The 24,059-nt window shown below is 47.8% G+C and overlaps 1 protein-coding gene across 3 annotated transcripts in view; it reads right to left on the bottom strand.

Moving 5' to 3' along the window:
- Window positions 1–22,886, bottom strand: part of lcp1 (lymphocyte cytosolic protein 1 (L-plastin)) — a 139,543-nt gene extending 116,657 nt beyond the window's left edge. Inside the window, exon 1 of one of the 3 annotated variants that reach the window (XM_086006484.1) lies at window positions 22,543–22,886. The gene's annotated coding sequence lies outside the window, so the exon portion shown is untranslated. The remainder of the gene's footprint in view (window positions 1–22,542) is intronic. The other 2 variants (XM_086006487.1, XM_086006486.1) reach the window with 2 other exon arrangements.
- Between the last annotated feature and the right edge of the window lie 1,173 nt (window positions 22,887–24,059).

Genomic DNA, 24,059 nt, shown 5'->3' with positions numbered 1-24,059 from the left:
GCACAACTAGCAGCGGCCCAGCTCACAGACCCAGACCTCCTCTCGGCGGCTACCAGCCTGCCAGGGCTACGCCTAGCCAAGGTCGCGCACGGGCCCGAAGCCACGGCAGTCACTTGCGACGTCTCACTCGGCCAACCCAGGCCGGTCGTCCCGGAGACCTGGCGCCGCCGCGTTTTCGACGCACTCCACGGGCTCTCTCACCCGGGTTCCCGTGCATCCGTCAAACTCCTCTCCAAGCGCTTGGTCTGGCGCGGCCTAAGCAGAGATGTTCGGACTTGGGCCACCTCCTGCCAACGGGCTAAGGTACAGCTGCACACCAAAGCACCCCTGGGAGACTTCGAGGTACCCAGCCGCCGCTTCGACCACGTACACGTCGACATCGTCGGTCCCCTGCCGCCATCGCAAGGCCAAACTCATCTCCTCACGATGGTCGACCGCTACACACGCTGGCCTGAGGCAGTGCCGCTGACCTCCACCACCACAGTCGACATCGCCAGGGCGTTCGTTAACACCTGGGTTGCGAGGTTCGGCGTACCAGCCGACATAACCTCCAACAGAGGCGCCCAGTTCACCTCCGAACTCTGGACGGCCACAGCACGCAACTTCGGGGTGACGCTCCACCGCACCACGGCGTACCACCCGCAGGCCAACGGGCTTTGTGAACGCTTCCACAGGTCACTCAAGGCCTCACTCCGCGCCAGCCTGCAGGACAGTACCTGGACTGACCGCCTACCGTGGGTGCTACTCGGCCTACGCACCGCGGTCAAGGAAGACCTCCAGTCCTCGGCAGCGGAGTTAGTCTACGGACAACCGCTGCGCGTCCCAGGCGAATTCCTCCCGGAGCCTAACAAGCCTTGGTCGGCCGAACAGCAGCGGCTCAACTCTTTCTCTTCCGCTCAGCAGTTCACCCCACTTCCGGTCAAACGACACGGCGAACTCGCACCTCACGTCCCGCCAAATTTACAGCAGGCGCGCTTCGTCTTCGTGCGACACGACGCGCACCGCGGGCCCCTGCGACCCCCGTACGAGGTACTACAAACCGGGGACAAGGTCTTCAAGCTGCGACTCGGCGACAGGGTCGACACAGTCTCCATCGACCGGCTGAAACCAGCACACACAGAACCAGGGGAACAGGTCCCCGTGGCCCAGCCTCCAACTAGAGGCCGTCCCCCCGGCAAGCCAGCACAGCCGGCGGCGAACCGCCCGACCCAACCAACTAGACCGGCGACCACTCAGAGCCGCTGCGGCAGAACCATTAGACCACCGTCACGACTCGTCCACTCCTCCTAAGCGGATTCTGGGGGGAGCTCTGTGGCGACACGCCACCACTGGACATAATCCGCTCACGGCGGCACGGACAGTCTAAGCAGAAGCCCCCAGCCGGGGGCCCTTTCCTCCAGCAACTTGTTTCCCGCAGGGACAGGCTGCCGGGAGCACTTCCTGTCTGGGAAGTATTTAAGTGGATGAGCGGGCTTTTCTAGTTCCTGTTTGCCATGTGGTTAGAATAAAGCAGTTGTGTTTTCAATAGCTCTGGTCTCGACTCCCACGTTTGCCGTGGTATCTCAACAGGACTAACAAATCTAGAGCCCCCTGGATGTCTAGGGACATACAGGGTAGGATAAAGAAAAAAGGGAGGCGTATGACAGATACCGAGGGCTAAATACTGCAGAATCTTTAGAGGAGTACAGAAAGTACAGGGGTGAAATTAAAAAGGATATTAGGAAAGCAAAGAGAGAGCATGAAAAATTCTTGCCAAGTAAAATCAAGGGTAACCCAAAGATGTTTTATAAATATATTAAGAGTAAGAGGATAACTAAAGAAAGGGTAGGGTCTATTAGAGATCATTAGGGTAATCGGTGTGTGGAGACGGGAGATGTTTGTAGGGTTCTTAATGAATACTTTGCGTCTGTTTTCACAAAGGAGAGGGGCAGACATTGCTATCAGGGAGGAGGAGTGTGAAATATTAGATGAAATAAACATAGTGAGAGAGGAAGTATTAAGGGGTTTAGCAGCTTTAAAAGTGGATAAATCCCCAGGCCAGGATGAAATGTATCCCAGCTGTTAAGCGAAGCAAAAGAGGAAATAGCAGAGGCCCTAACCATCATTTTCCAATCCTCTCTGGCTTCAGGTGTGGTGCCGGAGGACTGGGGGACTGCTAATGTGGTACCCTTGTTTAAAAAGGGAGAAAAGGATAGACCGAGTAATTACAGGCCAGTCAGCCTAACCTCGGTGGTGGGAAAATTACTGGAAATAATTCTGAAGGACAGGATAAATCTTCATTTAGAAAGACACGGATTAATCAAGGATAGTCAGCACGGATTTGTCAAGGGAAGGTCATGTCTGACAAACTTGATTGAATTTTTTGAGGAGGTAACACGGAGGGTAGATGAGGGTAGTGCGTTTGATGTAGTGTATATGGACTTTAGCAAGGCTTTTGATAAGGTTCCACATGGCAGACTGGTCATGAAGTTAAAAGCCCATGGGATCCAGGGCGAAGTGTCAAGTTGGATTCAAAACTGGCTCGGAGGCAGGAAGCAGAGGGTAATGGTTGATGGGTGCTTTTGTGACTGGAAGGCTGTTTCCAGTGGGGTCTCACAGGGCTCAGTACTAGGCCCCTTGCTTTTTGTGGTATATATCAATGATCTAGACTTGAATATAGGGGGTATGATTAAAAAGTTTGCAGATGATACTAAAATCGGCTGTGTGGTTGATACTGCAGAAGGAAGCTGTAGACTGCAGGAAGATATCAATAAATTGGTCAGGTGGGCAGAACAGTGGCAAATGGAATTCAATCCGGAGAAGTGTGAGGTAATGCTTTTGGGGAGGGCTAACAAGGAAAGGGAATACACATTAAATGGTAGGACACTGAGTAGTGTAGAGGAACAAAGGGACCTTGGAGTGCATGTCCACAGATCCCTGAAGATAGCAGGCCAGGTAGATAAGGTGGTTAAGTAGGCATCCGGAATGCTTACCTTTATTAGCTGTGGCATAGAATACAAGAGCAGGGGGGTTATGCTTCAACTGTATAAAACACTAGTTAGGCCTCCGCGTGCAGTTCTGGTCACCACATTACAGGAATGATGTGATTGCCCTAGAGAGGGTACAGAGGAGATTTACAAGGGTGTTGCCGGGAGTAGAGAATCTTAGCTATGAGGAAAGACTGGATAGGCTGGGTTTGTTTTCCTTGAAACAGAGGAGGCTGAGGGGAGAACTTATTGAGGTATATAAAATTATGAGGGGCCTAGATGAAGTGGATAGAAAGGACCTATTTCCCTTAGCAGAGGGGTCAAAAACCAGGGGCACAGATTTAAAGTAATTGGTGGAAGGTTTAGAGGGGATTTGAGGGGAAATTTCTTCACCCAGAGAGTTGTGGGGGTCTGGAACTCACTGCCTGAAAGGGTGGTAGAGGCAGAAACCCTAACCACATTTAAAAAGTACTTAGATGCGCACTTGGGATGCTCTAACCTGCAGGGCTACGGATCAGGAGCTGGGAAGTGGGATTAGGCTGGATAGCTCTTTGTTGGCCGGCACGGACACGATGGGCCGAAATGGCCTCCTTCCGTGCTGTAGCTTTCTATGATTCTATGAGTACTGATTCATCAGCTGAGAGAGGGCAGTAGGTGGTAATCAGCAGGAGGTTTCCTTGCCCATGCTTGACCTGAAGCCATGAGACTTCATGGGGTCTGGAGAAAATGTTGAAGACTCCCAGGGCCACTCCCTCCCGACTGTATACCACTGGTGGGACAGGACATACCCAGGGATGGCGATGGAGGAGTCTGGGACATTGGCTGAAAGGTATGATTCTATGAGTATGACTATGTTGGGCTGTTGCTTGACTAGTCTGTGCAACAGCTCTCCTAATTTTGGCACAAGTCACCAGATGTTAGTGAGGAGGACTTTGCAGGGTCGACTGGGCTGGATGTGCCGTTGTCGTGTCCGAAGCCAGTGCCTAGTTCGATGTTGGGTGGTCCATCCGGTTTTATTCTTATTATTGTTTCTCATAGCGATTTGTTACAACTGAGTAGCTTGCTAGGCCATTTCAGAGGGCAGTTAAGAGTCAACCACATTGTTGTGGGTCTGGAGTCACATATAGACCAGACCAGGTAAGGACAGCAGATTTCCTTCCCTAAAGGAATTCAGTGAACCAGTGACAATCTGATAGTTTAATGGTCAACATTACTGATACCGTTCCTGTTGGAGTGGAGGTGTAGATCAGCCATGATCGCATTGAATGGCGGAGTAGACTTGAGGGGCTGAAAGGCCTGCACCCCTGCTCCTAACTCTCACATCTACCATTCATCCAGTGGCAACAGCTCTGAAATATATGCAAGATCTTCCATTCTAACAGTTTGACATTTTTAATAGCATTTGTTATGGTAATATAACTTTCCTATTTAGCTTTCCAATGAGAACTGCTAGCTGTTCAACTGCCCTTATTCATTGCATTCTAATATTGCTGATAGAAGTTGAAACCACTGTCAGTAATATGTGGGACTGTGCAGCTTTAATAGTTTAAACCAGTTCTTTTTTTTAGCTTTGTGGCTGGAATTGTTTTCAACAGCAATTGGTCAGCATTGAAAGTATTCAAGAGCAAAGCTTAAGAGATGAGGTAGATGAATTTTGCAATGCTCGTATTCAGATTATAAAAATGATAACTTGAGTGCCCACCTCCTTAACTTAGTAAACAGCCGTTTATAACTGATTGATCATATTCAAATTTGTACCAGATTAATTGAGATTTCTTCAGTTTGACTCGGGAGACTCGGCGGCGAGGTACTTAAAGCGGCAGCGGGGCCAGGAGAGGCCTCAGAGCAGCGGCGGCAGGCAGCGAGAGCGGAGGACCTGAGGGAGACTCGGCGGTGGCGGCGAGGTACTTAAAGCGGCAGCGGGGCCAGGAGAGGCATACCAAACTCCAGTCTGCTAGCTCAGAGGGTAGCAGAGAGGTAAAAAGTATTCGGGGTGTGATGTCACCAGGGAGCAGGTAAGTGATTGGTTGGTGAGTTTTCTCTCTTTTCAATACAAGCTTGAATTCTGTGGTGTTAAATTTCTAGGGTCTCTGTGTTGTAGTGGGGACAGTTGGTAAATAAAGCGCCCTAGAGTATACCTGTAACTGGGGTATTGAATAAATTTTTAAATTAATTAAAGGAGTAAGTCATGGCAGGAGAGCTCAGCCCCGTGTTCTGCTCCTCTTGCTCCATGTGGGAAGTCAGGGACGCTGCCAGTGTCCCTGGCGACCATGTGTGCGGGAAATGCATCCAGCTGCAGCTACTTGTAGACCGCATTGCGGTGCTCGAGCTGCGGGTGGATGAGTTTTGGAGCATGCGCGATGCTGAGAGGGTCGTGGATAGCACGTTTAGCGAGTTGTTCACGCCGCAGGGTAGGGCTGCACAGGCAGAAAGAACTTGGGTGACCATCAGGCGGAGCAACAGAGGCAGGCAGGAAGTGCAGGGGTCCCCTGCGGACATCCCCCTTTCAAACAGGTATACCAAGTTGGATACTGTTGAGGGGGATGACTCACCAGGGGAAGGCAGCAGCAGCCAGCTTCCTGGCACCAAGGACGCTTCTGCTGCTCAGAAAGGGAGGAAAAAGAGTGGGAGAGCAATAGTGGTAGGGGATTCTATCGTAAGGGGAACAGATAGGTGTTTCTGTGGCCGCAAACGTGACTCCAGGATGGTTTGTTGCCTCCCTGGGGCCAGGGTCATGGATGTCACTGAGCGGCTACAGGGCATTCTTAAGGGGGAGGGTGAGCAGGCAGAGGTCGTGGTCCACATTGGGACCAACGACATAGGTAGGAAGGGGGATGAGGTCCTGCATCAAGAATTTAGGGAGCTAGGTAGCAGATTAAAAAACAGGACCTCAAAGGTTGTAATCTCTGGATTACTCCCAGTGCCACGTGCTAGTGAGTATAGGAATAGGAGGATAGAACAGATGAATGCGTGGCTAAAGAGTTGGTGCAGGAGGGAGGGTTTTAGTTTCCTGGATCACTGGGCCTGCTTCTGGGAAAGGTGGGACTTGTACAAGTCGGACGGGTTGCACCTGAACCAGAGCGGGACAAATATCCTTGCGGGGAGGTTTGCTAGCACTGTTGTGGGGGGGGTTTAAACTAACTTGGCAGGGGGATGGGATACAGAGGGGAGCTGAAATAGAGGGTGATGTGCTGCCAATCATAGAGAAAAAAACAAGTCAGCTTGGTAGACAGGGCAAATATACAAGGGCAAGGCTAGATGGCATCTATTTTAATGCAAGGAGTCTTGCAAATAAGGTGGATGAACTGAAGGTGTTGATAAACACATGGGAGTATGATATTGTTGCTATCACGGAGACATGGTTGAGGGAGGGGCAAGACTGGCAGCTCAATATTCTGGGGTACAGAATCTTCAGGCGAGACAGAGGGGGAGGTATAAGAGGAGGGGGTGTCGCAATATTAATTAAGGAGTCAATTACTGCAGTAAGGAGGGATGACATATTAGCAGGTTCCTCTAATGAGGCCATATGGGTGGAGCTTAAAAACAAAAAGGGGGCAAGCACTTTGCTGGGAGTGTACTATAGGCCTCCAAACAGTCAGGGGGAGATAGAGGAACAGATATGTAGGCAAATCTCAGAGAAATGTGCAAATAATAGGGTAATAATAATGGGGGATTTCAACTTCCCCAATATTAACTGGGATAGTCAGAGTGTGAAAGGCACAGAGGGTGTAGAATTCTTAAAGTGCATCCAGGAGAGCTTTTTGAGCCAGCATGTAGAAGGTCCTACAAGAGAGGGGGCGGTACTGGACCTAATTCTAGGGAATGTGGCCGGCCAAGTGGAAGAAGTGCTAGTAGGTGAGCACTTTGGTGACAGTGACCATAATGGGCCAGAAATTCCAGAACGGGGCTTGCAGCGCGTGCAAGCCCCGTATTTACACTTACCCCGCGCTCGTGCCGATCAGCTTCTGGGACGCCTGAACTTGCAGAAATAGAAAGCACATTCCCGGGCAGCGTATGACGTCACGCCGCCCAGGAGTGCAGCCAGCGCGAAGCCAGGAGCGTGCAGTGTAAGTGAGACACGCCCCTTGAGGTCTCAGTTTCACTGGACACGCCCCCAATGTTTCTGTCAAGCTGCTAAGGATTTTTACATGCAAAGCAGCAGTTTAAATAGGTTTTTGGAAGTTTTTTGAAGATTTTGGTAACTTTTATAAACTTTTTAAAATGTTTACATTATTTTGAGTAATCTGAAGTAGTTTTAAAGAGAATTAAAGCAATTTAAAGACTTTTAAAAGCCCTAAAAGAATTTTTTTAATTCCATTTATTTATTTAGCAATGTCGTCGTCATACGTGTCTTCACACTGTTCCCTTTGGGGAACTGTATGAAGTGGTGGAAGGATTTATGGCCATGATTAACGCTCATTCCGTGACCGTAACCATCTTTGAACCAGCCATTAGGGCGGTTAGTCCTATGGCGGGAGGGTTTTACGGGCTCCCACAAGCTATACAAGGAGGGGGGGCCACCCACACCCACGGACGCAAATATCCCACTGCATGTCAACCCAGAATTTAGAGCCGGAGCTCCGACTCCACTTGCCGGGACTGTCTGGAGCGGGGTTCGAAACCCTACCCTGATCTGGCCCAGCGGCGGGGATCCTACCGCTATGACAAAGGCCCAATCCAATTAGCAACGTGAAATGGCAGCATAGGGCTCCAGTCACGGGGAGGGAAAAGGCGCAGGAAACGTATGGGTGTCACCTTTTGTGCGGAGTGGGCCTTTTGCGTAGCAGTAAGCATCCCCGCCGCTGGGCCAGAAGGAGTAGGGTTTTGAACCCCACTCCAGACAGTCCCGGCAAGTGGAGTCGGAGCTCCAACTTTAAATTCTGGGTGGACATCCAGCGGGATGCTTGCGTCCGTGGGTGTTGCTGGCCGCCCCCCCCCCTCAGATGGGTTGTGGGAGCCCGTAAAACCCGCCCGCCATAGGACTAACCACCCTAATGGCTAGTTCAAAGATGGTTACGGTCACGGAATGAGCGTTAATCACGGCCATAAATCCTTCCACCACTTCATACAGTTCCCCAAAGGGAACAGTGTGAGGATATGTACGATGATGACCTCTTGCGCAATGCACCTCCTTGGACCCTCAGTCGCAGATGCGAGGGGGCAAGTTGTGCAATTGTTAAATTTTTTATTTTATTGACATGTAAAATGTTGGCCCAGTAATTCCCTTCCAAATGCGCTAGTACGGTCGGGGTACTTACGCATCTGGCCGGATGAAATGCCGGTTTTCAGCATGCACAGTGCATGTGGGGAAAACCGGCATTTCCTGTCCTCTGAACGAAGGGGTTCAGAGGCAGAACGCGTGCGACTGCACAGGCAGCGCGTGCGCAGTATAATTCGCCGCTTTCATTAATGCTTTCAGTGAGGTCCAGTCATTACAACTTACACATGAAAAAAGCATGGGTACAGTTGCTCCAGAGGAAGATATTTCTTATCGTGGAGCTTCTGAAAGTATGTATGTCTGTATATATTCCTTTACTTATGTGTATGAATGTATTATTTAATTATGACTTTCAGAGAAAGTAACTTATTGGAAAATCATAATTAAAAATATACATTCATACACATTAGTAAAGGAATATAAAACATACATACATATACGTAAAGGAATATATGTTGACATACATACATAACTCATTCTCACATTCCATTCACAGCCACAATTGCTCCTTCTACCTACCGTTCTGAAAACCCGTTTAAAAAAAAAAAAAAAATTAAAGTTTAAAACTTAGTTAAAATTTCTTAAAATAACTTCCCTCCCTTTCCCAAACCTAAATATTGCATTTCATAAGCTCCTCCATAAAATATATCTCCTTCCCCAGCCAATGAACAACTTTACACTTGCTTTTTTCAAGTGCAAGTTCTAGGGACTTACCCTCACTCAATCCATCAGTGAAATCTACAAAGTTCACTGCGCAAGCGCTGCCTGTGCAGTCGCACGCGCTGTGAACAGACCTCGGGTCTGGAAATGCCGGCGTTCCCCGCATGCGCTGTTCCTGCTGAACGCCGGCATTTCCAACGGCCAGATGCGTGAGTAACCCGACCGTACTCACGCTTCTGGCCTGGAATTTCTGGCCCAATATGGTGAGATTTAAGGTGGTCATGGAAAAGGACAGGGATGGGCCGGAAATAAAGGTTCTAAATTGGGGGAAGGACGATTTTAATAGGATAAGGCAGGATCTGGCCAAAATGGACTGGGATCAGCTTCTTGTAGGAAAATCCACATTGGAGCAATGGGAGGCTTTCAGAAGGGAGATTGAGATCATACAATGGCAACATGTTCCTGTAAAGGTCAAGGGTGGTTCGAAAAACCACAGGGAACCTTGGATGTCAGGGGATATACGAGAATGGATTAGAAAAAAAAGGAGGGCTTTTGGCAGATACAAAAGGCTAAAGACGGAGGAAGCCCTATAGGAGTACAAAAAGTGCAGGGGGATACTTAAAAAAGAAATTAGGAGATCAAGGAGGGGCCATGAAATAACACTGGCAAGCAAAATAAAGGAAAATCCTAAGATGTTTTATAAGTATATTAAGGGTAAGAGGATAACTAGGGAAAAAATAGGGCCCATTAGGGACAAAAGTGGCAATCTGTGTGTGGAGCCGGAAGATGTAGGAGGGGTTCTAAATGAATTTTTTGCATCTGTTTTCACTATGGAGAGGGACGATGTAGACATAGAAATAGGGCGGGGGGACTGTGATATGCTCGAACATATTAACATCGAGAGGGAGGAGGTATTGGCGGTTTTAGCAGGCCTAAAAATGGATAAATCCCCAGGCCTGGACGAAATGTATCCCAGGCTGCTGTGTGAGGCAAAGGAAGAGATTGCGGGGGCTCTAACACACATATTCAGAACCTCTCTGGCCACAGGGGATGTGCCAGAGGACTGGAGAACCGCTAATGTAATACCATTATTCAAGAAGGGGAGTAGGGAAAAACCGGGGAACTACAGGCCAGTGAGCCTAACATCAGTGGTAGGAAAATTATTGGAAAAAATTCTGAGGGACAAAATTAGTCTCCACTTGGAGAGGCAAGGATTAATCAGGGATAGTCAACATGGCTTTGTCAAGGGAAGATCATGTCTGACTAATTTGATTGAATTTTTTGAGGGGGTGACTAGGTGTGTGGATGAGGGTAACGCAGTGGATGTGGTATACATGGATTTCAGTAAGGCCTTCGATAAAGTCCCGCACAGGAGACTGGTCAAGAAGGTAAGAGCCCATGGAATCCAGGGTGCCTTGGCACATTGGATACAAAACTGGCTTAGTGGCAGAAGGCAGAGGGTGATGGTCGAAGGTTGTTTTTGTGACTAGAAGCCTGTGGCCAGCGGGGTGCCACAGGGATCGGTGCTGGGTCCCTTGCTGTTTGTGGTCTACATTAATGACTTGGATATGAATGTAAAAGGTATGATCAGTAAGTTCGCGGATGATACAAAAATTGGTAGGGTGGTAAATAGCGAGAAGGGTAGTCTCAGTCTGCAGGACGATATAGATGGGTTGGTCAGATGGGCGGAACAGTGGCAAATGGAATTTAACCCGGAAAAGTGCGAGGTGATGCACTTTGGGGGGACAAACAAGGCAAGGGAATACACAATGAATGGTAAAACCCTAGGCAAGACGGAGGGTCAGAGGGATCTGGGTGTGCAAGTACACAGATCCCTGAAGGTGGCGGAACAGGTGGATAAGGTGGTAAAAAAGGCATATGGGATACTTGCCTTCATTAGCCGAGGCATTGAATATAAGAGCAAGGAGGTTATGATGGAGCTGTATAAAACACTGGTTAGGCCACAGCTGGAATACTGTGTGCAGTTCTGGTCGCCACACTACAGGAAGGATGTGATAGCTTTGGAGAGGGTGCAGAGGAGATTCACCAGGATGTTACCAGGGCTGGAGCGCTTCAGCTATGAAGAGAGACTGGGCAGATTGGGTTTGTTTTCCTTGGAGCAGAGGAGGCTGAGGGGGGACATGATTGAGGTGTACAAAATTATGAGGGGCATAAATAGGATGGGTACTAAGGAGCTTTTTCCCTTAGTAGAAGGGTCAATAACTAGGGGGCATAGATTCAAGGTAAAGGGCGGGAGGTTTAGAGGGGATTTGAGAAAGAACTTTTTCACCCAGAGGGTGGTTGGAGTCTGGAACTCACTGCCTGAAAGGGTTGTGGAGGCTGGAACCCTCACAACATTCAAGAAGCATTTGGATGAGCACTTGAAATGCCATAGCATACAAGGCTACGGACCAAATGCTGGAATATGGGATTAGATTAGACAGGGCTTGATGGCCGGCGCGGACACGATGGGCCGAAGGGCCTCTATCCGTGCTGTATAACTCTATGACTCAGTTGGAGCACTCTTGTCTGAGAGTCGGAAGGTTGTGAGTTCAAATGCCACTCCAGGAAGTTGAGCGCATAATCTAGGCCGATAGTTCAATGCAGTACTGAGGGAGTTCCTGATGTCCCAGGCCACAATTCCTCCCTCAAACACTAAAGTCAAATTAACTGGTCATTCAACTGTTTGTGGGGCCTTGCCAGCTGAAACTAGCTGCTGCCAGCCAATGGTGGCACTACAAAAGTAATAAATTGATTGTGAAGCGTCTCGGGACATCATGAGGACACAATAAAATTCTATATAAATGGCTCATAAATTTAAATATTACTTGATGATCGGTACTACTCAACCTACAACTTACTGTTGCTGTCCTCTTCATATCCAAAACCATGTAACTACCAGGCAGTTCAAGGGATCTAAGGGTTTTCTGCCCGACTATCTGCCTGACTGTGGGATTACCACCCTCTGCAGCATGTGATCCAGCAACTTCCCATCCTCTCAGATATTGCAGAGGCTTGGTCCGCGAGATCAGCTATCCCGTACTCAGGAACTTCATCCCCTCTGGCACCTGATGTAGACACAGATTCCGTGGAAACCTTGTGGAGATAGGATTATATTCTTCCCACATATAGTCACCAATTCTAATCTTACAAAGAGAAAATGTTTATTCACTTTCATACTGCGTTCAGTTCTGGGCACCACACCTCAGGAAAGATATATTGGCCTTGGAGAAGGTACAGTGTAGATTTATCAAAATTATACTTATACACTAATATGCCACTTATTTCCCGACTTGAAAATAACAAATTGTTCTGAAGCATTTAAAGTTCTGTAATGTATTATCTCATGGTTTGTCACATGGTTTAGTATAAGCATGCTCAGTTCGCTCTGGCCTAATAAAGCAAGCACATTGACTAGCAACTGCTCGTGTCTCTGTCCTTCATTTGTTCTACCCACATATATTACATTTTTGGCGATGAGAATGGGATCCCAAAGCCATTTTTAGGAATCATGGAAGGATCAACCTTCGAGTGGACAAGTTTAACGTGAATTTGTGACACCTAAACTGAATTTTTGCGATGTTTTACTGTTGATGCTGATGCAGAATCATCTGTGCTTCACCTTCGCGTGTATGTATACACAGCAACAGCGACGTTGATTCTCAGTTACACAGGTAGCGTGCTGAGTCATGGTTCAACGAGATCGGGAAAATCATGGTCACGCCTACGGGATTCATTGGAAGCCTCGGCATGTCTGACCGAGCTTGCGAACCATTCAGTTCTTACATTGAGCGGATCTAGATGTCTTTTAGGGCCAATAATTATTGAGACCGAAGGTGCAGATGAGAATGCTCAAGCTCAAAATAAAGTAATTCGTAATGGAAGAAAACAATTTTTTTTTTTAAATGGAGATTGGGCCAGATGTCTACTGAACGTTGACAAACCTACTCATGCCAGGGAAAGCAAAGGGTGCGTTGTTTGAAGACATTGTCGAGAAACTCGAGGACCATTTTGACCCAAAGCCATTAGAAATGGGAGAGAGCTATATGTTTGGTACCAGAAACCAAAAACAAAGTGAAACCATCAGTGAGTACATTGTAGCTCTTAAGAACCTGTCTTTGCATTGTAACTTGGCACATTTTTGGATCGTGCATTGCGAGATAAGTTTGTGTGTGGATTGGTGGATGAGCGCACACAATCCAAGTTACTAAACATTCCGAACCTAACGTTTGACATAGCATGCAAAATTGTCCTATCTATGGAGATGGCATCCAAGAATGCTAGGGAGCGCCGTCCAACTCAAGTGATGAGTGCAGCTGAGGTCTACAGTCACAAAGCCACCGCCAAACCTAAAGTTGTGAGACCAAGTCAAAAGCATTTCGGTGAGAGCAGTTCAGTGAATTGTTATCACTGAAATGGAAATCACTCACCACAATCCTGCCAATACAGAAATGCAAAGTGTTTTCACTGCCAGAAGCAAGGTCATATTTCAACAGCTTGCAACGCTAGATCTAAAGCAGGAAGTAAGAACCATTCTTCTTCTCTTAGGCAGTCCCTCGGAACGGAGGATGACTTGCGTCCACATTAAAAATGAGCTCGCATGTGACTGATTAGTCCAATGCGGGACCTACAGTCTCTGTCACAGGTGGGGCAGACGGTGGTTGAAGGGGCGGGTGGGTGGGGTGCTTGGGTTGATGTGCGCTCCTTGCGCTGCCTGCGCTTGGCTTCCGCTTGCTCCCGGCGAAGAGACTCGAGGTGTTCGGCGCCTTCCCGGATGCTTCTCCTCCACTTTGTACGGTCTTGGGCCAGGGATTCCCAGGTGTCGGTGGGGATGTTGCACTTTTTCAAGGAGGCTTTAAGGATGTCCTTGAAGCATTTCCTCTGCCCACCTGGGGCTCTCTTGCCGTGCCGGAGCTCCAAGTAGAGCGCTTGTTTTGGGAGTCTCGTATCGGGCATGCAGACAATGTGACCCATCCATCGGAGCTGATTGAGCGTGGTCAGAGCTTCGATGCTGGGGATGTTGGCCTGAGCAAGAACACGGACGTTGGTGCGCCTATCCTGCCAATGGATTTGCAGGATCTTGCGGAGGCAGCGTTGGTGGTACCTCTCCAGTGCTTTGAGGTGCCTGCTGTACATGGTCCATGTCTCTGAGGCATACAGCAGGGCAGGTATCACTGCTGCCCTGTAGACCATGAGCATAGTGCCGGGTTGGAGGTCCTGGTCTTCAAACACTCTCTTCCTCAGGCGACCGAAGGCTGCACTGGCACACTGAAGGCAGTGTTGGACTTCGTCGTCGACGTCTGCCCTTGTTGACAGTAGGCTCCCGAGGTATGGAAAGTGGTCCACGTTGTCCAAGGCCTTGTCGTGGATTTTGATAATCGGGGGGCAGCACTGTGTGGCGGGGGCAGGTTGGTAGAGGACCTTTGTCTTACGGATGTTTAGTTTAAGGCCTATGCTCTCGTATGCTTCGGTGAAGGTGTTTACGATGGTTTGGAGTTCGACCTCCGAGTGAGCGCAGACGCAAACATCGTCTGCATACTGTAATTCGACGACAGAGGATGGAACGACCTTGGATCTGGACTGGTGGCGACGGAGGTTGAACAGTTTCCTGTTTGTTCTGTAGATTAGCTCCACTCCAGTGGGGAGCTTACTGAGGGTGAGATGGAGCATTGCAGCAAGGAAGATTGAGAAGAGCGTTGGTGCGATGACACAGCCTTGCTTGACCCCGGTTCGTACGTGAATTGGGTCTGTGGTGGAGCCATTGGTCAGAACCATTCTAGTGACAATGCAAAGCAGCGACAACAAAAGGGAGTTCACAATATTGAAGTGAACACACTTGATGTTGAAGAACTAGGCATCTACATTATCTATGCCACTAGCGATGATGCAAGCAGTCGTGAGAGACTTCCGTACAAAACCTTTGGTCAACAAGCAATATATTGAAATAACAACAGAAAACGCTGGAAAAACTCAGCAGGCCAGGCAACATCCGTGGAGAGAGAAATAGAGTCAACGTTTCAGGTTGAAGACCCTTCGTCAGGACTGAGCAATACATTGATATGTGTAACGACACGGCGGCGGACTGCTCTATCATGAGTAAGGACAGATATGAGAGTAGGTTTAATTAAATACCACTTACAAAGAGTACCATAGATGAGTTGAGGTCTATCTTTGCATGTCATGGCTTACCCGAAGAGCTTGTTTCTGACAATGGCCCTCAGTTCCATTCTGTTCTATTCCAAGAATTCATGAAACGGAACAGTATCAAACACACTCTCATTTCACCATATCATCCAGCTTCAAACGGAGCAGCCGAAAGGTCAGTCAGAATACTAAAAGCTCTCAAAAAGCAAGTGTTGCAGAGTTGTTTGGGACTCAGCATGAAGCAATGTTTGGCAAATTTCTTGCTGAAGTACAGAACTACTCTGCACACTACTGGATATACCCCAGCTGAACTCTTGATGAAGAGAAGAGTGCGAACACGATTGAGTTTTATTCAACCGAATTTGGCCTCAGGGGTTGAACAGAAACAGTTGAGTTAGAAACGTTATTATGACAGCAATCAGGAAGAACGCAGTTTCAAACAAAACGAGTGTGTTCGTGTTCTGTCTCCCTGGAAAGTCGAATTCACACAAGTGGGATGTAGGAACCATAGTAGAGATTGATGGAACCAAGAGATATTTGGTTGAAATTGGTGACAACAGCCAATGTGTTCATGTAGATCAAATGATCTCTGCTAGAGATGAACCAAGGCGTGATCTTGAACCCCTTGATCATGAACACATACATGAGTTTGACTCAGTTCAGACTTCAGTAACTGAAGTACCAGGTTCAAACAAGTCTGAGATAGAAACAGGATCATCTCTGAGTTCGGAACCAAAACAAAACAGCCCGAAAATTGGTTCAACACCAAAACCTTCTTTAAGGAGATCAGGAAGGCTCCGCAAACCTGTTATTAAACTGGATTTGTAGTTCATTTTTTTAAAAAGCCAGGAGTTTTTATTATGTGGTACAGGTAACACTGGCAAAGGTGGGACCATAGTTTTGTTGTATTTGAGAGGGGAATACATACATTTTTTTTAAGAGGGAAGCAGTGTAATGTAATAGCACATGGTTTGTCACATGGTTTGTTACGAGCATGCTCAGTTCTCTGACCTAGTAAAGCAAGTACATAGACATGATGAGTTGCTAGTCAATGTCCTTCATTTGTTCTATCCACATATATTACAAGTTCTTTTTTCAGAATCTTTAAACGGAGTCCTTTGATTTTTTTAAAAACATATGTAGGTGTAAGCCTTTGCCTGATGGAATTCTGTCTTTGGTTACAAATACAGTTTAAATAAATATCCTACGGCTGCTGCTAAACACATATATCCCTTCAATTTAGCTTTGGAGCTGCATGGTAATGGTTAAGATACAGGGTTTCAAGCTCAGCTCAGAGTCAAACGGGCCACTGAGTTTGCACACTTGAGCAAGCAGAGGGGAGCAGAATACGAATGGGGCTACAGATGGAAGTTTTCCACAGGAACCAAACAGGATGGCTTCAGTCTTACTGATAAGTTGGTGAAAGTTTTAAATTCATCCACGAATTGATGTCAGATGGAACAGACAGGCTGCGTGGTGGTCATAAAGGCCAGGGTGGTGGTGAAGAGAGAGCTGGGTGTTATCAGGCCTATGTATGGTGTCCCCCAGGATCAGCATGTAGATGAAAAGACAGCACCTTGGTGTAGTGTATGTACCTTGAAGAAGGAACTATATTCTGCAGCCCCTGTATACTGCAGTACCAGTAGTGAGCACTCCTGTATATAAGCCTGTGTAGTAACTTTGTATAGTAGTTCCAGTTTTGTCTCCTTTCAGTAAACACCTGTTATAACCAACTTCTGCAGTCCGTGTCTCAATTACACACGGACATTACATTGGCGACGAACAGATCCGAACTTACCTACAGTTCTGCACCACCTCACGGGGATCCATCCCTGAAGCGAAGTTATTGGAGGTCGAAGCCACAAGGAAGAAATCCAAAAAGAAAGGAAAAAGGAAAAAAAGAGAGGAAACGGGCGTCGACCGTGGGCAACCGCCCTCTGATTCATCGAATTCGAAGATTGGCAGGAGAGGCTGTCGAGATCTCGGCTTGTTTCTCCAGTCTATGGTGTTCCAGCTAAATCAGGCTGGTGGCAGGGAGTACACTGATCCTTCCTGGGCTGCGGCACGCTAGAGCTCGATCGGGTGGCTTTTCAACGGGGCCGAGCAGCGTTGTCGGGAAAGAGGAGAGAGAGGGTGGAGCACACAGGGCGCGGCCGGTGCTACGAAGCCGGGCAGCGTACAGACCCGAGAAGAGGGAGGAAAGTGTCCCATAGGGTCTGCTCTGACGATGGGAACAGTAATTAAAATAAAGGAAAAAGAAGTTAGAAGCGCAGAAAGCCGCGAGGAGCTGCAGTTTGTCACGGGGACTGTGGAGAGCGGCGTTGGCAGCAGCGCGGGGGGAAGCGCGCTAAGACCATAGGGCGTCGCCATCAAGGCATAAAAACGCCAGCAACAGCGCTGGCAGCAGCAGAAAAGACAGAAAGCGCGGGAGGCGCCATCTTAATCCAGCGGGGAAGAAGGCAAAGCGCGGGAGGCGCCATCTTAGATCTCCAAGATGCCGAAGACTGGCAATATCACTGCCTTCGATAATGAAATAGAAGACTGAACCACATGTGGAAAGAGTCGAAGTATATTGCAAGGCAAATGAAGTAGCCGATGAGAAAAAGGCATCAGTACTACTAAACTTAATGGGCGCAAGAACGTACGGCCTATTGCGGAACCTGATCACTCCAGTCAAACCGATGGGGAAGAGTTTTAACAAAATTGTTGCTATCCTACAGGAACACCTAAATCCTACACCGCTGCTGATAGCAGAAAGATTTAAATTCCACAAGAGAAATCAGCATAAAAATGAGAGCAATGCTGATTACCTTACGGAACTACGCAAGCTATCAAAGCACTGCCAGTTCGGAGCAGGACTGGCAGATACCCTACGGGACAAATTCGTCTGTGGACTCCTGAGTGAAGGAACCCAGAAGAGGTTACTCTCGGAGAAAGAGCTGACGCTAGATAAGGCTTTCAGCGTGGCAGTATCGTACGAAGCAGCAGCAAGGGGAGCTGCGGAAATACAGCAAAAGCCACAGGAATACGGCAACCATGAAATGACACGGGGATTTGAAAAATGTTATCGCTGCGGCAGAACAACCCATGACCAGAAGGACTGCTGGTTCAAGGACAAAACATGCAGGCAATGCGGAAAGATGGGACACATTGCATGAGTTTGCAGGTCCGGGAAGAAGACTAAATGACAACAAAAAGACTACTAAGGAAAAGTACAGGAAAGTACAAAAGATGACGAACAGTAGTTCCGAAGACCAGAAGAGCGATAGTGAATCCGGGAACAAGAGACTAAGCTGTCTCAAACTACACAACGTAATCGCAAAAGAGGATCACCGAACCATTTGGGTCACCCTCACGATAGTAGGGTCCCAAGTCAAAATGGAATTGGATACAGGATCAGCCCTGACCATCATGAATCGACGAGACTACGAGCGGCTATTCTCACACATACCCTTGAAAGACACATCCATTGTCTTGAAGACATATACGGGGCAGAAAGTATACCCCAGAGGGAAAATAAGGGTGCCTGTCGAATACAACAGCAAGGAAATACAGAAATTGTATCTGTACATACTGCAAGATGGTGGACCACCGTTATTCGGACGTGAATGGATCAGAAAGATAAGTTTAGACTGGCACTCCATTCAGGCACTGACTGTGGCTGGTAAAAAGGATGACGACGTCACACCTGGACGATTGTCAAAAAATCTTAGCTAACGCTAAAGAGGTATTTCAACAAGGACTGGGAACTCTTAAAGGCGTAACCGCCTCGATAAAAATAGAAGAGAATGCAATTCCCAAGTTTTTCAAAGCAAGACCGGTACCATATGCAATTCGCCCAGCCGTCGAGGCAGAGCTGGAGAATCTGGAGAATGCAGGCATGTTATCTAAGGTAGACTGGAGCGAGTGGGCGGCACCCATCGTTCCTGTCATGAAGAAAACGTTAAACAATAAGTCTGAGGAGCCAAGGAAGGTTCGCATCTGTGGGGACTTCAAGGTGACTGTGAACCTAGTCCTTCACACAGTACAGTATCCTCTTCCGAGGATAGAAGATATTTTCGCCTCACTATCTGGAGGGAAACGTTTTACAAAAATTGACCTAGCGCAAGCATATTTGCAGATGGAGGTTGAAGAATCCTCTAGGAAATATCTCACGATAAACACTCACAAAGGTCTTTACCAGTATAATCGACTGGTATTCGGAGTAGCATCAGCTCCGGCTATATGGCAAAGAGCGATGGAACAAGTCCTGCAAGGGATTCCGGGGAGTCAGTGTTACTTGGACGACATCCTAGTGACAGGTGAAAATGACAGTGAACACCTTGCCAACCTAGAGCAGGTGCTCACTAGACTAAGAGAACATGGGCTACGAGCCAATCGCCCCAAGTGCGAGTTTTTTAAGAAACAAATATCGTATTGTGGCCACGTGATTGATGAAGAGGGGTTACATAAGTCCCCTGACAAAATTGAAGCGGTAGTTAAGGCTCCAGCGCCTGAAAATGTGTCGCAACTGAGGTCATTCCTTGGATTGGTGAATTACTACCATAAGTTTTTGCCGAATTTGTCCACAAATCTGCACCCACTGAACGCCCTGCTACAAACTGGAGTAGCATGGAAATGGAGCGATGAATGTAAGCGGGCCTTTCAGAAGTGTAAAGGCCTGATCACTTCAAGAGAAGTATTGGCTCACTACAACCCATCATTACCGATAAGACTGGCGTGTGATGCGTCTCCCTACGGCGTTGGAGCGGTACTGTCACATAAATCCCTTGATGGTTCAGAGAGGCCGATAGCTTTTGCGTCATGCTCGTTAACTGCAGCCGAGCGTAACTACGCCCAGATTGACAGAGAGGCCCTCAGCCTGGTGTGGGGGGTGAAGAAGTTCAATCACTACCTGCACGGACAGAAATTTACTCTACTAACTGATCATCAACCTCTTGTCTCCATTTTCAACCCTAAGAAGGGCGTCCCGATAATGACAGCACAACGGCTACAGAGGTGGTCCCTTTTCCTAGGGGCACACCAATATGACATCAAGTACAAAGGAACTAAACAGCATGGGAATGCTGATGGATTGTTGCGCCTACCGTTGCCGACGGTGGAAGAAGCACCTGCAGTGGATCCTGTGGAGATATTCCACTCGACCATAGTCGAATGTCCACCTGTGCCGAATGCAAACATAGAAAAGGAAACACGAAATGACCCAACACTCTCCAGGGTCTATGATTTAACAGTGAAGGGATGGCCAGCTCATGGCGAACCACTGCTGCCAGCATTCTCGCCGAGAAGAGAACAGCTGTCAGTGTGCTGAGGAACCTTGATGTGTGGCTCCAGAGTAGTAATTCCACCCAAATTGAAGGATAGAGTGCTCAATGAGCTTCATGAGGGTCATCTGGGAGGGGTAAAAATGAAGAACTTAGCCAGAGCGTTTGTGTGGTGGCCGGGAATCGATAGAGAAATCGAAGAGATGACCAAGAGCTGTACAGGATGCCAGAAGGTCCAAAACGCCCCACCACAAGCCCTTCTACATCCATGGGAGTGGCCCTCATCTCCATGGCAAAGGGTGCACATTGATTTTGCTGGTCCATTTATGGACTCGATGTTTTTAATTGCGGTGGATGCACATTCAAAGTGGCCAGAGGTAATAAAAATGTCCTCAACCACCACAGAAAAAACTATCAGTCTTACGAACCATATTCGCCAGAAATGGGCTGCCTGAACAGATTTGCTCCGACAATGGACCACAGTTTGTGTCTGAAGAGTTCCGGAGGTTCTTAAAGAACAATGGTGTTAAGCATTACACATCCGCCCCATATCATCCAGCCACCAGTGGATTGGCTGAGAGGTTCGTTCAAACATTCAAGAAGGCTATCAAGGCAATGTGTAATGAAGACATACCCCTACAACACAAGGTGGATAACTTCTTGTTTGCCTACCGGAATGCGACACATGCGGTTACCAACCAAACTCCAGCCATGATGTTCTTCAATCAAAGACTAAGATGCCGCTTGGATTTGGTTAAGCCAAACATCAGAAGAGATGTGGAGAACAGGCAGTTTCAGAATATGAATGAAAGGCCAACCAGGAGTTTCAAGATAGGTCAACCAGTTTTGGCCCGGGACTACCGCACAGAGAAATGGCAGCCAGGAACGATCTGCACACGGCAAGGACCTCTAATGTATACCGTGGACGTTGGAGAGAGCATTGTAAGACGCCATGCTGACCAGATTCTAGAGTCACTGGAAAACATCAAATCTACACCACGATCCTATACACCTGGTGATGAAACCGAAGTACCAATTGCATTTTCCTCAGAATCGGTGATGTTGGAAGCAGACGAACCAAACAACAACGTTGATCCCGAATCAACTTTGCCAGAAGAACCTGATACCCCAAAGAGGCGTTATCCGGACAGAATCAGGAAGCCTCCTCAAAGACTGAATTTATAATTGATTAACTTCAGCTAATGTATATAGCAACTGTAATTGTAAATATGTTATTTAATTATTAATCAAATGTTATGTACTGTTTAGCTAAAAGGGGAGGAATTGTAGTGTATGTACCTTGAAGAAGGAACTATATTCTGCAGCCCCTGTATACTGCAGTACCAGTAGTGACCACCCCTGTATATAAGCCTGTGTAGTAACTTTGTATAGTCGTTTCAGTTTTGTCTCCTTTCAGTAAACACCTGTTATAACCAACTTCTGCAGTCCGTGTCTCAATTACACACGGACATTACACTTGGGTCACACATTGTATCTGTACTACCTCTACTAGAGCAATCCAAAACGAATTCCACAGCCTTGCTCTCTCCCCTTGGTGCTGTATCTATCCAATTTTCCCTTAAAAGATACAATCGCCTCTGCCTCAACCACTCCTTGTTGCAAAGCATTCCATGCTCCAACAACCTTTGCATAAATAACTGTCTCCTAACCTCTTTCCTCACTGAGAGTTTAAAATTGATGACCAGTATATATCCATAAAATAGTAAATATACACAGTGTAGCAATGCAGCAGCAGGACAACCCATCTCATTTTAGTCAATGGGCGGAAAACCTAACCAGCTGATCGGAGTCCAAGAGAGGTCTGATCCCAGACATTAGAAATCTTGTAAAGTAGGCCAAATTACTACTTTTTGCAAAATATTCATACACACAACAGTTTAATGTTCATCTAAAAGCACAGTCGATAAAAAGGAAATCAATTCAGCCCGTAGCTTGTCACATGCCCTGCGGGTTAGTAACCTTGCTTTAATTTCTCTGCGTTGAATGACATTAGAAAATGTGCTGTATCCTTTTCTGCAGTCCCTGCTTCACCCTGCAACTTGCATAATCAACGTGCAATCCCTTTTTATCTATTTTCACCCACTGCGTTTTAAAGTGATTATTAATGATTCATGCCGATGCAAATAAGTAACAAAATGCAATCGAGTTGTATTTTACGACCTCCAATTTGTTTATCTTTCCCTGATTTTTAGTCATTTAACATGTTTCACGGCAATATTTCATCAGCTACCTCAAGAAAGCATTGCATTCCCTCAAAACTGTCCAGTACCTGCAAGTGTTCTTCCCAGCACCTACCCATCCACTTACGAAGTGAGCTGAGCGCTGGCCCCCCTGTCCTTCCTCTGGCGTCGTTCCTTCTGTATGCAAAATGTTGCCAGTCCATTGCGATACCTAACTGGACGTTTTCCTCACAGAAAGCACGTCCTGGATCGATGGGATCTAGAGTGACGTCCCGCTGTTGCCAGACCCACCCCTCCTCGCTAAATAAATGCCTGTAAGCAATTTATTTGTTGCTCCGATGCCGGAGTTTTCCGGCACCATTTCACACGCAGGTTCATTTTTGGTCAGAGGGCTGCAGTGCCCTGACTCAGTGCTGAGTCTGCAGGCACTCGGAGTGAACGAGGTGCAGGAGCGGCTCGCTCCGCTCCTCCGGGCGAGGCTGCGGCGGTTGCTAGGGCCGTTGCTATGGACGATCGTCCTCTTGGCTGACGGACGACGGAGGCGCTGCTGGTGGACGGATCGTCGCCGCGGGTGAGGGCGTATCTCCGTCTCTCACTAATGTGGAAAAGACACGAGTGAAAGAGTGGCTGAAGTTGCCTCCTCTCCAGTACCGGGCTGATTGACTTGACGTGGGCTTGGCCGGGCCGGGCCGAGCTGTGCTGACCTGTCCCGGCGGTTGCCGTTCCCAGAATCAATGCCGAGGCTTCAGGTTGCGGTGAATGATCTGATGTCACTTAACCGGCTGATTTTTTATATTCTCTGTTCTATCGTGGGCATTTTATTTTGAAGTGCCAGCTCGGCTCAGTTGACAAAAAAAAGCAATGAAGTCCCATGGTACTGTCAGGTTCTTTTTCTTTGGCAATCCTTCGATTGATGCACTAAGATTGTTTCCCACTAGAAAAAGAAACAGAGGATTTGGGGGAGAAATTCGGTTGGTAGCGCCAGCGATTAGCGCCTAAAGAGGCCGAGAAGTGGGGCGCTAACCAACTAGCGCCCGGGCACAGCGAACCCTGTGCCTCTTCCCATATTGAGTGGACTTTTAGCGCCGGTGCTAAATCTTAGCGCCCGCTCACGGGCGCAGGCAGATCATGACGTCATTTCAGTGTGCAATGCCTTTTTGGCGCCCCGGACCGGAAATTCAGTGGCGCCCCCCTCCGTTCCGCCTGGCACTAATAAGGACAGCTTACCTGGAACGTTCCCCAGTCACTCTCGGGCTGGGGGGGCGTTCTTTAAAGGGGACTGCACTGGTATAAAAGCGGCAGCCATTTTGGGAGCACAACTTCTTCGAGAGTTTCACAGAGTTGCTGAGCTGCACTCTGAGAGCCATTTCACCAGTGAGCCAGTGGTGGCAGAGGAACTTCAGCCTTCTGACCATCACCTTGCTGCTGGTGAGCATTTAACATAGAAACATAGGAGATAGGAGCAGGAGTAGGCCATTCAGCCCTTCGAGCCTGCTCCGCCATTCAATGAGATCATGGCTGATCATCCAAATTCAGTACCCTGTCCCTGCCTTCTCCCCATATCCCTTGATCCCTTTAGCCTTAAGAAATATATCCAACTCTTGAA

This window comes from Somniosus microcephalus, chromosome 14 (genome assembly GCF_052327205.1).
Source record: "Somniosus microcephalus isolate GS21.2 chromosome 14, FLI_Smic_1.0, whole genome shotgun sequence".
NCBI classification, from domain to species: Eukaryota; Metazoa; Chordata; class Chondrichthyes; order Squaliformes; family Somniosidae; genus Somniosus; species Somniosus microcephalus.
The sequence above is the reverse complement of the archived record's forward strand: the minus strand, read 5'-3'. Positions and strand labels throughout refer to the sequence as shown.